We start from the raw sequence: 10,738 nt of genomic DNA on the forward strand, positions 1-10,738 counted from the left end.
GAAGCAAAATAACTCTTTAAAGCCAGAAAAACAACATAGTATATTTTTATCTTCCAATATAAATTTCCGCCACAAAAAATCTCAATTTATAAGGCCTCATTATAATTTTAATAAATAACTTCTTCTTCTTTTTTTACCTTTTTCCTTCTTAGGATCAAGCTATATAGTTGGACACCACGGTCCCCCACATTTTCGAAAATTTCAAGTTAAGGAGATAACATTTTCACAACTCATAAAGAATGCTACTTTATTAATAACAAGCTAATAATATAGTTTCACCCGAAGATTTTTCTTCTATACTAGAAATTGGACCTATGGCAACGAACGGTTATATAGCTTACAATCGCTGCCTAAGGATCTTGGTGCTATTGGGACACTTTTGCAAGTAAACCGTTGCGCTAGTATAAGAACCGTTGCAGTAGGAAGCACTTATCGCAACGGTGATTGTATCCGTTGCGTCAGATACCTCTGTGGCAACGATTTATGGGGATAAAATATCTATTGCAACGGCCATTGTTTCCCTCTTTATTTTCCTACTTTCCATAAACCAGCGCTTTTATTTTCTATTTTACCTTATTAATTTTATTTCTTATACATACACCTCGAGACAACCTCCCAAAAGGCTTTAACACACTTAAGATCTAAAGACCACATGTATCTCAAATTTGAAGAACGCATCTAACAATCTAAAGGCTTAATCAACGAGTTCTCTTAGATCTGTGGAGGTCGATGGCCATCGACAAAAGGGGTAGGTTAAGATAAAAAAAAATTGATTTAGGATTTCAAATTCATAGTCCATATATGATTATATCCAGGCAAGTAATTTTTGTTTTCAAAAGTTATCTTTTCATTTTATATTTTCTCCAAAGATTAAAGAAGAAAGTACCGAGTTCAGTGTGAGAGTGGGAGAGAAAAAAGAGGATGTTAGGAAATTAGAGTTTTGATAAAGTGTATGTTAGAGCAGGATTTTTGATGTCCGCTTAGGGTTTTCATAGTTGGTGTATGTGGTGAGTATTTTTTGATATTTTCCCTTGTTGGCTAGAAAATATTTCTTCCCAAAGCCATCTTCGCGGCGGTAGCGCTTTCCTCGCTGGAAATTGGTAGCTGCGGGAGAACAAAAGAAAGTTGTAAGTATAACTTTTTGTTATAGCACTCTTTGCTTTTCGGAAGATAAGCAAATTTCATTTCAAAAACTTTGTACGGTAGTGTATTTGAATGAAGTCATATTATTGACATGGGGATTTTGGGGGTTTTTTCTTTTATCATTCCTTTCTTGTTCGACTTATTAATTTATTGTCGAGCCGAACATTTTGCTTTTGATTGAAGCATTTAATCAAAATTGGGGATCTGTTAAAGGTTTTTCATATTATAATTCCTCTCTGTATAAAAATGATGCCTTGATTGTGTGATTTCTGTGTTGGCCAAGAAAAATATCTGGAAGTTGGCGCTCTTCCATGTTTTGATGGTATGTTGAACATTTAGACCCATCTTCGGGGTATGCACTTCTTATTTTTCTTTTACAGACATGGAGTTCTTTCGATCTTCTAACTTTGGTACATATATGTTTAGGAAGAAAAAAATGCTCATTAAAGAAAAGTAGATCATAAGGTTTTGACATAGAAACATTGATACAACAGAGACGACTCTTGAATTAGAAGTACTACATTATAAGATTAATTTAAACTACTCTATATAAAAGTTGCATTTTTCTTTTGCAGTTATTGTCTTTGTTGTGTGTTGGTACCAATTTGGTTATGAAAAGTTTCACCTAATTCAGGTTGGGACATCGATAACTTACTGATGGGTGTAGCAGAAGGCATTAATAACTTGCATGGTGATCCATATCACTAGACCATCTAATCTATATTACTATAAAGGATATACTTATGGCTTACATTTGTAAAATTAAATTTCATTAAGATGCATCACTTGTAGTAATTCGTCTACCATCCCTATAGATGAGTATTGGATGACAAGTTTCTCTACTTGTCAGGTTTTTGTTGTGGACTGAAAAGATATCAATTTCTTAACTTCTGGAACTTCGAGATTCCTTCGCCATTTAATAAATCCTAGCTCTAAGAAGATCCAGTGATAAAAAGGATAGCTCCGTGCACTAAGCTTCCGCTATGCGCGGGGTCCGAAGAAGGGCCGAACCACAAGAAGATCTAGCGATGAAATTTAAAATTTTCAAGGTAAAATGAACTTGAAGGTTTTCCTTTTTCTATTGATGTTAAGTACATAGTTTGATATATATCTTTTCCCAGTTATTAGAGTAGGTGGAACTTATAATAGATCAATTCATAGACTTGTGCATTATATATGGAAGTGATAACTGTGGTAGCATCCGAGGTACCGCGTTTCTCAATTAGCTCTGTGCTTCAAAATCTAGCCTTCTATTTATAATTATGTGTAGAATTGAATCTTATGCTACATTCTGGTCTGTTAATCCATTTGTTACCAACTAAACCTTCCTTTCGTAAATCTTGTCTTTGTTTGCTCCTCGACTCTATTTTTTCCAATTAATTTATTTTATAATTTTAGTGTTGCCTTTTGACTTTTTAGTTATTTCTACTTGCCTCAGACTTAGTAGTCTTGAATTGCTGGATATAGAGAAATCTTGGAGGCAATGTTCTCTGCTTTTATCGGGTAAGAAAGTACCAATTATTGCTTAGGAATTGTATAATGGTAAACTGCTCTGTTTTAAAAGGCGTTTCCGGGGCGAGCCCCGGGGCGAGGCGTACCAAAAATGCCCCGGGGCGATGGTGTGGGGCGAAAATCCCAAGAGGCGTACACCCCATAATTTGGGGCGTACACCCCATAATTTGGGGCGTACGCCCGGGTGTTCGGGGCGCATTTTTTTAGTAAGTAGTAAGCCATAGAGACTTTTTCAAATTAAAACAAATTTTGTTGAATTAGTCATTCATATAATACCCAAATTCTCAAAAGTCAGTTTGGTAATTACTCAAAAGGTTTAAAAAGGAACTCAAAAGTATTAAATTTAAAAGTAAAGACATTTTTTATTGCTTTAAGCCCTAATTCATGGTTTTTCTAATTTTTTATCTTGTCCGCTAGTCTACTAATATCTCCCAAAAGCAACGAATATTTAAATTTTTTTACAAATACAAAGAGTACTACATTTTTCTTCATAGCAGCAAATTCAAAGTTCAAATTGCAGGTTAATCATCCTTTTTGTTCCTCCGTATAGAAAACTTTATTCTTTTAGACTCAAATTACTTGTGCTTGTAAGTAACGTATAATAGATTGTTTTGATTAGTTTTTTGTGGGGATGGAGCACACATATATATAGTTTTCTTCAATTTTTATGCAATTTTACCTGTTTATAAATATTAACTGTCATTATATTATTTTATAAACTATTAAAAATTAAATACCTATGGGGCTTACGCCCTGGTGAGGCGTATGTAAAACGCCCCGCCTTACGCCCACGCCTTTTAAAACACTGATAAACTGAACATCAATTCAATGTGCGAGGTAATCATTTTTTATAGCTCTCTTGAAACTTTTCCATCTTTGCATGAAGACATTGTTTATCTCAAGGTCTATTAAAGATGTATGAAGAATGAATAAATAGCTTTATTAGAGTAATAGCAAATTTACATGCAATTCATATATTTTCTGGTAGACCACAACTTTATGATTGTATACTTCTCTGTCATTCTTAACTGTTGAGTGAAATCCATTTCGGGTCTATTGCTACGTTGGAAAGGACATGAGATGAGAAAGACAAGGGAATTCACTAATTTACTACGTCCTGAATAGTAAGGGTTGGGTAAAAGCTAATGGCTGGCACTCATTTAAAATTAAAATATCCAGCTGCTTTTGAGGTGAATTCTGCTGAACTGCTTAATTAGAATTAACGATTTTGTTTTAGCTTGAAGTTTCCATTTCATTGAAAATGAATTTTTGGAAAGTGATGTACTTCTTTGGTGTTACACAGGGTGCTAAAAAATTGTACACAAACCACCTGCGCCCTTTCCTCATGAGACGTCAGGCAAGACGATCATATTTTGGAGTTATTTTATGGAAAACTGGTAAAAGTTATCTTTTATCGTATGTTATAAATTTGACTTTAAAATTTGTTGATGCAACTTGCCAATTAATTTAAGGTTATATAAAGTGTCATTTAATTTAATTTACTAGGATGTAGCATTCTGTCACTTGATGTTTTTGCCCTTTTCCAAAGATTTTCATAAATTCCAGAGTAAGGTTGGAAGAGACTGTGCTCCAGCATGTAAGTTAAAAGGACTTCTTAAGGTTTTTGATCAGTAGTTTGTCTCTTAACATGTATTGTGTAATTGCAGCTTCTTAAGGAATCTCTAATTGTCAATTCAAATTGTCTTATGGAAATATAGTTTGCAGGCCAAGTTTATTAGCACCCACCAAAGAGAAATCCGGTTTGCACAGATGCTTCTTGTCAAAATTTTATTATTAGGTGGTTCTTTTTTGTAGTAACAGTTTCCCTTCATCTTATGTTTGTTTCATAAGCTATTTCAGGGTGAATATCAGTATCTATCCATCGTATAATAATTATAGAAACATACTATAATTATATTATATAAGGCATAAAGTTTTTGACATCTACATGAAGATGTCAACAAGACTTATTATGAAAAGTAGACAAGGTTAGACGGTCTAGATATCTTATTGTAACGACCCAACTTGTCGTTTTATGAATTAACGCCCCGTTCAGTGGCTTAAGGTCTCGAACAGCTTCGCAATATGTATTATGACCCGCGAATGTGGTCGAGTTTGATTTACTGAACATTCGGAATTTAATTAAAAGAACAATTCTTATTTAGAAGTTTAAATGGAAAGAGTTGACCGGAGAGTTGACTTTTGAGCAAACGACCCCGGAATAGAATTTTGAGGATGGCAATAGTTTCGTATGATGATTTCGGACTTAGGCGTATGTTCGAATTTGGATTTGGAAGTCCGTAGGACAATTCGACACATTTTGGCGAAAGTTGAAAAATATAAGATTTTGAAAAAGTCCGACCGAATGGTGAATTTTTTATAACGAGGTCGGATTTCGATTCCGAAAATGGGAATAGCTCCATTAAGTTAATTATGACTTGTGTGCAAAATTTGAAGTCATTCCGGATTGATTTGATACGTTTCGGCGCAAAATATAGAAGTTGAAAGCTTTGAAAACTTATAATTCGATTCGATCCGCGATTCGTAATTTCGGCGTTATTTGACGTGGTTTGAAGCCTCGACTAAGTTTGTATTGTACTTTGGGACGTGTTGGTATATTTGGTTTAGGTTCCGAGGGCTTCGGGTGGATTTCGGAAGGTTAACGGATCAATTCGGACTTGAAGAAAAGCTGCTGGAATTTCTGGGTAGCTGCTATTTTTTTCGCAGGAGTGTGAACAGTACAGCAGGTACGAAACTGGGCAGTAATATAAGGACCAAAAATCAGTCACTTTGTCATTTTCGATTGAGATTTTGGAACTCGATTTTTGGGCGATTTTGGAGGAGTTCTTCACGACTTTGACTTGGGTAAGTGTTCTATATCCTAAAGTGTTTATATTTCATGAATCCATGATTATTCATCATTTAATTCGAATTTAAATGGAGGAAATCAAGATTTTTGTAAAATCTTCTAAAAATAAAAATTTAAGATTTGAAGGTCAGAGTTGTTATTGGAATTCGATAAAATTAGTATGGTTGAACTCGTATCGGAATGGGTGTTCGGATTTCGTAAAATTATGTCGGGTTCTGAGAGGCGGGTCCCGCATCGACTTTTGTTGACTTTTTGGAATAAAATTTTAAGTCGACGTATTATTATCCGAAATTATTTTCGATGAATTTTAATGAAGTTATGCAATGAATTTGGATAGATTTGAGCGGTCTGGAGGTCAATTCAAGCAAGAAGGCAATTTTGGAATATCGGCATAACTTCAAAAAGGTAAGTGTCTTGCTTAACCTCGAGTGGGGGAATTACCCCTTAGGCATCGAGTCTTATGTGCCATTTATGAAATGTAAAAAGCCGTGTACGCTAGGTGACGAGTACGTACTCGGATTCTATGTGTAAATTTTATTGAGTTAAAGTCTTGAGCATATTGTGTGGTAAATTGGATAATTGTTGGTATATATTTAATCATCTATTTGTCGTGCCTAAATCCTTGTTGTTGTTGAATCTGTTATTATATGATAATTTGATGTGATTGTTACTTGATTATTTATGTAATTCCGTGAATTTGGTGGTTTGATAATTATTGGAATTTAATTTCATTATGGATTTTTTCTCTGCAAATAATTAATTAAATGAGCTTAAGAAGAGGTGTTTATATAATTATTAAAAATTTAAATTTAATGAAGACTTTGTTTTATGTTAAGTAATTTCTATCCCTATTGATTGTTTTTGGGTGTCGTACACATTGTGTGGAGCTTTTGGCTATTTGTTGTGAAATTAATTGACTTGGTTGTAGCTTTGAAATTTTGTTGTGGCCATTGGGCAAATTGTGATATGAATTGATTTTGTTATGCTGCCGTGATAATTTCCCGTATAAATTATTGTGTTGTGTTAATTATTATTTTGAGGATATAAGGGTGACATTTCACCGTTGATATTATGTGGGTATAAGGGTGGCATTTCACTGTAGTTTTGTTTGTTGGAATATGGTCTGGGCGGAGCGATAAGGGTGGCTATTGATACTATCTAGGCGGAGCGATAAGGGTGGCTATAGGAGCGATAAGGGTGACTATTGTGAGGAACGATATGTGACGATGTGGAGTTGTGGTGTTGGTGATTTTCATATGATGTTGTGATTTTCTTGTGTTTATTTTTATACTTTGTGCAATTTGTCTTATTGTTTGTAAATTGATAATAATCTGATTTATGTTGAAATTGGGAGCCTGTGGCTATTGCCACGCGGATTATAAAATGAAATGTGGGCACGAGGTGCCGTGAGTAAATAATAAGGATATTGGCACGTGAATTATCCGTGCTGTTGTGATATAAAAAGTGGGCACGAGGTGCTGTGATTAAATGATAATGATATTTGGCACGTGAATTGTCCGTGCAGTTGTGATATGAAATGAGGGAATGAGGTACCGGGGAAATAATATGATTTGATTATGGGACCGTGAAAATATGAAAAATGTGCTGAGACCCGTGTTTACGAAAAATATGAAAATGGGCTGAGACCCGTATTTTTATGATTATGAAATGAGGTGTCACATGGTGATCTTTTTAATTGAAAGAATTATATTCAAAATATTTATTTGGAAGGATTTTTTATTCAAAAAGAATTATATGAAAAAATTGTAATTGAAATATATTTATTTGAGGAAATTATATTAGAAGAGATTTATTGAAAGAATTTTATATTCGAAAGATGTTTATTTGAGGAAATTATATTTGAAAAAGAGTTTTATTTGTAAGAATTATGTGTGAAAGATATTTAATTGAAGAACTTGATTTAACTGAGTATAATTGTATTTATCAATTGTTGAGCGATATTAATGGTGATTTTATTGTCTTACTGTGCACATCACTGGTTGTTTTATGTTGCTCTTATTATTATTGTTTCCTATTATTTTGTATACTATATTGCACATGTTATTAGACTAGTGGGTGTCTTGACTGTACCTCGTCTCTACTCCACTGAGGTTAGTCTTGATATTTACTGGGTACCGACCGTGGTGTACTCATACTACACTTCTACACATTTTTGTGCAGAGTCAGGTATTGGAGGTATCGGACTCAGATAGAGTTAGAGTGGGATCGCAAGGATTCAAGGTAGATCTGTTTGGTCGTCGCAGTCCCTTGAAGTATTTTTATTTCATTGTACTGTTAATTTTTAATCAAACGGTACTGTATATTCGGTCCTCGTGATCATTCTATGTATTCAGTTAGAGTTCGTGACTCAGTACTACCAGTCTTCGGAGACTGTTATATTTGTAATTATTTTCGCTGTTGGTTTATTAAAAAGAAGACTTGAAATGTAATTGTAATCGGCTTACCTAGTCTTAGAGACTAGGTGCCATCGCGAAGCCTGTGGTGGGAATTTGGGTCGTGACAGTTGGTATCAGAGCTCTAGGTTCATAGGTTCTAAGAGTCACGAACGACTCTTGCGGATCGGTACGGAGACGTATGTACTTATCTTCGAGAGGCTACAGAACTGTTAGGAAATTTCCACTTCTTTCATTCATGTCGTGAGGATTTGTTGATTGTGGGATTTGAGCTTTTGTATCTCTATTCTCTCACAGATTGTGAGAACACGTACTACCAGGTTAGCTGAGCAGGCATCCGCACATACTGTAGAGGCCGATGCAGAGGTCGAGGAAGGGCACCTGCCGCGACTAGAGCACCTGTCAGAACAATAGTTGAGGAGCCGCCAGTAGCTCCAGTTGGGGGACAGGTACCAGAAGCACATGTTGTTACTCCCGGACTTCAAGAGACTTTGGCACAGTTCCTGAGTATGTTTGGTACATTAACTCCAGTTGGGGGACAGGTACCAGAAGCACCTGTTATTACTCCCGGACTTCAGGAGACTTTGGCACAGTTTCTGAGTATGTTTGGTATATTAACTCAGGCGGGATTGATCTCTGTTGCACTAAATATTTCGCAGATTGGGGGAGTAGCTTAGACTCCTACCACAACTCTAGAGCAGTAGGTTCACGTTGATCAGGTTCCGGGTGTAGTACTGGTATAACCTATTATTCCGGTTCGGCCTGAGGTCAGGCCAGAGGCATCAGAAGAAGAACAAAAGAGACTTGAAAGGTTTAAGAGGTATAGTCCACCTACTTTTAGTGGCACAGCTACAGAGGATGCCCAAGAATTTCTAGAAAATTATCACCGTATTCTCCGCACCATGGGTATTGTGAAAGTGAGCGGAGTTGCCTTTACTATATTTCAACTGTCAGGCGCAGCGTATCGGTGGTGGCAAATCTATGAAAAAGGTAGACCAGCCGATGCAACACCACCAACTTGGGCTCAATTTTCGAAAATATTCTTGAAAGAGTTTGTTTCCCAGACTCTCCGAGATGCGTGGCGCACAGAGTTTGAACGGTTGCGTCAGGGCACTATGACAGTGTCAGAATATGCTATCAGGTTCAGTAAGTTAGCCCGTCGTGCACCTATCTTGGTTCCTACAATCAGAGAGCGGGTCCACAGATTCATTGAGGGGCTCGATTATGATATTAAAATATGCATGGCTCGAGAATTGCAAACTGACACTCCATTTCAACCAGTAGTGAAGATTGCGAGAAAGATTGAGAGTGTTTTAGGCGAGGAAAGGGAGTCTAAGGAGGCCAAAAGGTCTCGAAGATCTGGAGAGTTCGGTGGATTTTACTCTTCAGCTAGAACCCATTATAGCGGAGGCTCGAGCAGTTGGCCAGCTCAGTCCGCACATTAGATTACTCGGAGTGCTTCAGTAAGTTCTTACGATGCACCATCGGCATGGGATTCCTATAATGGTTATTCCAATTATCCGGCACAGACTCAGTACGAGCAACCGCGACCTCAGAGGGATTGTTATGAGTGTGGTGATACTAGGCACATCATGAGAGGTTGTCCCAGACTTGGGAGGGGTGGATTTCATCAGAACACTCCAGCTACAAGTTTTATTCCAGTTGATACTCCACGTGCACAGTCAACTATAGGTGGAGGACAGGCGGGTAGTGGGCGCCTAAGAGGTGGAGACCCGACCCGTTGATATAATCGCTATGATTTGGCCGAGGCCAATACACCCGATGGTGACGTTACAGGTACGATCCTGATTTTGTTTAAAAAAAGAAGAAGATATTTTCCCTTGATTTGATTCGGTTCTGAATATTGAGGTGAGTCCTCCTATTATGCTCCGCGTATGGGTGAGTTTCGTAATTTTGTGACCCGCTTATACGTTTATCCATGTTGGGAGATTTGAAGATGTGAGCCTGTGTCTGTCATTTTTATTTTTGGGCACCATTGAGGACTATAAGTCCAAAAGCAACTTTTTATTATTCATTACAGTGGGTTTGATGTGTTTCGGAATAATTGATTCCAATTTTATGAATTATATGCCCTACCGGTATGAGGGTTCATTATATGTTATGAAATGTTTACGAAATTTATTGAAAAGAAGAAAGAAAGGAAATTGAAATTTCAGTTGGCACAATGTGCAAAATACTTGTGATTCAGAGTTGAGGATGAGATCCTCGCATTTTTATATGATGTAAAATATTTAAACCGGGCTACAAGCCGCGGTGGAAGTTATATAAGGACGAGATCCTTGTGGTGCAATATTTATGAGTTTAAATTCTCCCTTTGTGAAATTTAATTTGTACAATAGTATTAATAGGGAGTCATGCATGTTAGGCTTATTTGATAATTCTTGTATATTTTTCTGCTCATATTCAGCCATTTTCGTGCTGTAAAGATTGAGTTTGAGCCTATGAGGTGAGTGCCCAGGTGGCGTTAAATGTGACTCATTAATCCGAGTAAGTAATCATGAGGTCTTCATGCCTCACATTCTGTTGTCAGTGTTGTGAAAATTCGAAACGACGTGGTGGTTAATATGAGATTAATTGATGATGCTGGAATTAATTATGAACAACTTTTAAGACCATAGATGTGGTGATGAGCATACATATGATGTGCTTCATGTCCTGATATCATTATGATAAAGCAAAGTAGAATAGAAGTGAAATCGTTTCTAAACTCCATAGACTCTGAGAGATAAGTACAGACGTCTCCGTACCGATCCTTCAGACTCTACTAAGGTTGCTCGTG

General features: G+C 36.5%; 1 long non-coding RNA gene across 4 annotated transcripts; it reads left to right on the forward strand.

Moving 5' to 3' along the window:
* The first annotated feature begins 538 nt into the window (after window positions 1-538).
* On the forward strand, window positions 539-7,933 carry LOC104111006 (uncharacterized). Of its 4 annotated transcripts, none has more exons than XR_011410456.1 (6): window positions 734-815; window positions 1,043-1,127; window positions 1,994-4,052; window positions 5,284-5,520; window positions 5,862-5,929; window positions 7,706-7,933. It is a non-coding gene; the product is annotated as an uncharacterized lncRNA (long non-coding RNA). The 4 variants fall into 4 exon arrangements; XR_011410457.1 differs by having other exon boundaries at window positions 1,994-2,192; window positions 3,959-5,520; XR_011410455.1 differs by having other exon boundaries at window positions 539-748; window positions 1,994-5,520.
* The last annotated feature ends 2,805 nt before the right edge of the window (window positions 7,934-10,738 follow it).

The sequence above is a fragment of the Nicotiana tomentosiformis genome, chromosome 8, assembly GCF_000390325.3.
Source record: "Nicotiana tomentosiformis chromosome 8, ASM39032v3, whole genome shotgun sequence".
NCBI lineage: Eukaryota > Viridiplantae > Streptophyta > Magnoliopsida > Solanales > Solanaceae > Nicotiana > Nicotiana tomentosiformis.